General features: G+C 42.6%; 1 protein-coding gene across 1 annotated transcript in view; it reads right to left on the bottom strand.

Annotated features, from left to right (window-relative positions):
- Nucleotides 1–4,657, bottom strand: part of LOC102014836 (cytochrome P450 2B4-like) — a gene marked incomplete at its 5' end in the record, with an annotated part of 9,949 nt that overhangs the window by 251 nt on the left and 5,041 nt on the right. The window contains 1 exon segment of the mRNA XM_013508783.1: nucleotides 1–946.

Below are 4,657 nucleotides of genomic sequence, written 5' to 3'. Positions count from 1 at the left end.
ATATGAAATATCCAGAAGACCAGAAGGCAAATCCATTGAGACAGACATGAGATTGGTATTTCCAGGGGCTGGGGAAAGGAGATCAGGGAGTGGCTGCTAAATAAGTACAATGTTTGGGGGAAAGTGACAAACTTGTCTGAAACTAGAGAGTGATATGGGTACTGTAACGGACTTCTTGGGTCTCTTTTTATATCCCGGGGAGGAACAGCAGTGGGTACGAGGAAAATAAAATCAAGAGAGAAGAGCTGGGTTAGGTGGAGGCAACCTCTTACCCGATGTGCAAGAGGACCTAACGTCAACAGTAGGAATGTTTATTTATACTCTTGCAATGTTGCCTAGCAACTATCAAGTCAGGATACTTTTTCAAGACTAAGATGGCTTGACTACTTGAGGCACGGTGGCTCCGTCCTGCCCTCACACATGAGACCAATTTCCAACTCCAACCTCTCCCAGAGGTACAATCTTGTAGATGAACTATGTAGCACTTAATTGATGTTAGAATGGTCCATTTTATGTTAGGTTAATTTGATCTTCATTCAGTGGTGCAATAGTGAAGAGTTTGAGCTTTACACTGGAGGATCAATCTGCTCCTCCACTCACTGGCATTGTGACCTCAAGCAGCTGTTGCCATTGTCTGACCTCTCTTATTCATCTGTAAAATGGGCATGACACTGGCACCCATCACCTGGGGCAATGGAGAGGATATGTTTACATAGAACCGTTTAGCACAGAACATGGAACACAAGGAGGTGACAAACACAGTGTGTGATCGTTCTGAGCAAGGAAAAAGTCATTCCGAGTGAGCTGTATCCTGGGAAGCAGAACTCCAGAAGATCCTTGAGGCAATTTATCACTTTTAACCCCTAACTGGTTTATATTTGCCAAAGAAGGGGCTTGATTATTGTTGATCCACTTCCTAACTTCTGCACCTCAATTCACACAAGAAAGAAATCAACACAGAGCTTTAGAAGTGCAGCAGTATGGAAGGAAGCCTAGAAAAATAACTTTTGCATGGGGTAGCAGCCAGGTAGGGGAAAGATGCTGGTTCACAACAGGTTTCTTAGATGCAGGAAGTGAGCTGTCATTCTCTACAGTTAGGTATTCAATGACCCTGCAATCCTTTATTCTTCTCCCCTCAGTCCATCTTGCGGGGCAGGAAAGACATCTGGTATACTGGGGGTATTCTGGCAAAACTAACCTCCTGGGGTGTGAAGTCAATGTCCTCAGGAGGCACTGGGCTGGCTATGGAGAAGTTCTGGAGGATGGTGGTGAAGAAGAGGAACAACTCAGCACGGGCAATTCCTTCTCCAAGACAGATACGCTTCCCTGTGGGCACAGAGGATCACAGGGTAGGCCAAGGTGATATTCTTTGCCCTGTCATAGCTCTAATCTTAGACACCTGTGGCCATGGCACAGGGATAACCTCTAACCAGTAATTAGGAGTGGACTTAAAGGAGGTTCCCAGTGCTTCTGTTACTGGGCACAGATCTTTGTGTGGATGCCCAGTGTTCAGTAAGAGTTAGGAGGTATGGTAGTTTGTAGTTTTGTTTGATTTCTAAAGGGTTCAGTGGCCCTATATGAGATAAGGACCCATTTGTGGGTATGTGTAAGTATAAAATTATGTGCACATGTATAAAGTAACATTTTTGGCATCCTTCATTTTTCATAGCAGGAGACTATTACCCATCTCATAGGGCTCTTGTGAGGGTTCAGTTACTATTCATAGAAACTCAGACAAATACCTAGTTCATATTAAAAATCTATAGTATAGTAACTGTTTTGTGTTTTTTTTCTGAGTGGGAAGGTGTTTCTGAGATTATGTGCCTTTGTCTGTCTGTCTGTCTGACTTTTTATCTCTGTCTCTGTCTCTCTCTGTGTCTATCTCCTCTCTTTTCTTCTTTCCTTTCCTCCCGTTTCTCTCCACCTTGGTTGTTTTCTGGTCTCTACCAGGAGCTTCAAGCATGTACATACAATACTCTCATACTGTACATAAAATTATAAATGAGACCAATACACAGGAGGTGTGATTTATGGCCTCAATGGTTTCTCAGACATGTAGGGAATCACACTACTACTTTAGAAATCTTGGGCTTGAGGAGGAATGAGGGCAAAGGGAGTCTCAAATTCAGGCAGATAATCAGAGAGACTGCCCCCTAGTTCAGTGCTTCTTCATCTCCAAACTGATGACTTTGAGAAAGGCCTGTCAAGGATGGGTTTCAGGGCATCCCCAGTGCCTTTCAAATCATTGGGGCCTTATACTTGCATAGAAGCATCTGGGGCAGTACCCACTTCCCTCGGATACATCCAGAAAGTAGGAGACATGGGCTGCGAAGTACTCAGGGAGGCCCTAAAGTGGTTCTTCCCCCTGGAACTGGTACTGTGACCCATATTCCGCCAAAATAGCCTGATGAATTCTCTACACACCCTGTCCATCTGGGGCTATCCATTTGAACAATTTTTGATAGCTTTTTCATTATGCTCCTTTGGCCCGGTTTAGCTTTCTTTCTTCCCAGGCTGCAAACTGCTCAGACAAGTCCACACAACGCAAAACCAGATAAGATTTGAAGAATACATGTAACCTTACCACGAAGTTCCAGATCTAAAAAACATTGTATTCAATGTTGGAGGAAAGGGAACTAAAGCGATTGTCTGGTTTGTTTGATTTTACGTGGTTCAGATATTAAGTCTACAGCTGACATCCGTCAAACTGGTAAGTTTGGTGAGCATGAGGGACATCACAGTATAACTCCTCTGCAGCAAAGTCATATCACTTTTTATTACATTTTAATCAGATAATATATTTAATCTATACTCTTCTTCCAATAACAGAACTTTTGAAACTGAATTAAAAATTTGTTTTTGAGACAGGGTCTCATGATGTAGTTTAGGCTAGGTTGAACTCACTTTATATCTCAGGTTGACCTCGATTGCACAGTGATGCTCGTACCTCAGCCTCCTGAGTGCTGGGATTACAGACACGTGCCACCATGCCCACTGAGTAAATATTTTTAAAATGTACAAGAAGCTAAATCACAAGAAATGGAAAATTAAGAGCTATTTTTTCACTGCCTGTATCCTAAAATATATATTTACAGCAGTACAGATATCCTCCTGCTTTACCAGTGTGATATGGACAGATGCTAAAATAAAATTTTCTTCACCTAACAATATTGGCCCACATAGCTGGAGGAAAGTGAGGTTCATGCAAGAACAGCCTGAGAGACCGGTCGTGGTGGTGCAATCCCAACACTTGGGAGGCTGAGGCAGGAGGATTGCCACAGATTTGAGATCAGCTTGACTACATAGTGAATTCAAGGTCAGCCTGAACTTCATAGTGAGGCACTGTCTCAAAAAAAAAAAACAAACAAAAAAAGAGAGTAAGATAGAGACTGAGAAATAAACAGGTTTTCAGCTCTGTTGTACTTTGAGTGTTGCTTTATAGCCTAGTCCTGAATTTTAATTTACCTGGATAGATTTCCATTTAAATAACGTTGGAAAGCTGGTGGCCCAGATGGTAGTAGCAAATAAATATGAAGTGTGTTTCCTCAGTTCAGAAAAAAAAAAAAAAAACAAAAAAAACAAGCCAGAGTACAGCATGGGAACATGGACAGATGAATGTGTCAAGACCTTCCCAAACTCCTCAGGGCTCTAGGGAAAAGCCGAGTTCCTCTCTTAACCCTCTAGACCCTCCCAAACCAAGCTGTTCACCCGGTCCCCTTTCCTAAGCTACACACCAGAGCTTTTTTGTTTATCAAATGCATCATGATGATTCCACATTCAGTCTCTTTGTCTTTGCGGTTCCCTCTCCCTGAGATGCTCTTCCCAGTGGCTGATCACTACTCACACATGAGGCTTCAACCTAGAAGCCTGTTTCTGAGATAAGTGTTTTTTCATCAAACCACCAAAATTAGCCAATATTTCCTATTTTGTTGCCCCAAAGCCACCTTTGGAGCACCTGTCATGACCAAGAATAGTAATTGTCCCCTACAAGAATATACTTTGTCCCACGCAATCCTAAGTATAAGATGAGCATTAACTCGTTAATTATAACATCTTTTGGCAACCGTTTGATGAATGTCCATCTCCCTTGCCATACTTTACATTACATGGGTCAGACACTATGTGATTTGCTTAATGCATTATCATTAGCATTCAGTGGAGTATTGGCCTCAGACTAGGGCTAATACATGAGGTTTGCTTGCTACTATTTTCATTGTTGTTGTTGTTCTTGATGTTGTTGCTGTTGTTAGTACATGTTTGCAGTATATGCAGTTTGCCATAATCTTATGGAGTGCCAAATGTGCCTTCAGGAGATAATATCTCTGCTCAAGTTTCCTCAATGGCTGTAGTGAAGGTGAACTAGGATATTTGGGTTCAAGCAAGTGGAATATAACTGAAATGCTCAGTAAACAAGTGCATGCCACCCTTTGTCTGAAGGAGAGAATGGGAACCACCCTCCTGTATCTGGGAGAGGGGTACTGGACCAACTTACCCATGGAGAAGGGAATAAAAGCTTCACTCTTCCTCAGTGCCCCCTTAGCATCCAGAAAGTGATCAGGGTTGAAGGTGTCTGGTTTTTCAAAATGACGTGGGTCATGGAGAGCAGTGGACAGGATCGGGTATACTTCCGTGCCCTAGGAAACATTGCAAAATCAGA

The sequence above is a fragment of the Chinchilla lanigera genome, unplaced genomic scaffold, assembly GCF_000276665.1.
Source record: "Chinchilla lanigera isolate Chin_1 unplaced genomic scaffold, ChiLan1.0 scaffold00154, whole genome shotgun sequence".
Taxonomy (NCBI): domain Eukaryota; kingdom Metazoa; phylum Chordata; class Mammalia; order Rodentia; family Chinchillidae; genus Chinchilla; species Chinchilla lanigera.
This window is presented reverse-complemented; position numbering and strand designations above follow the sequence as displayed.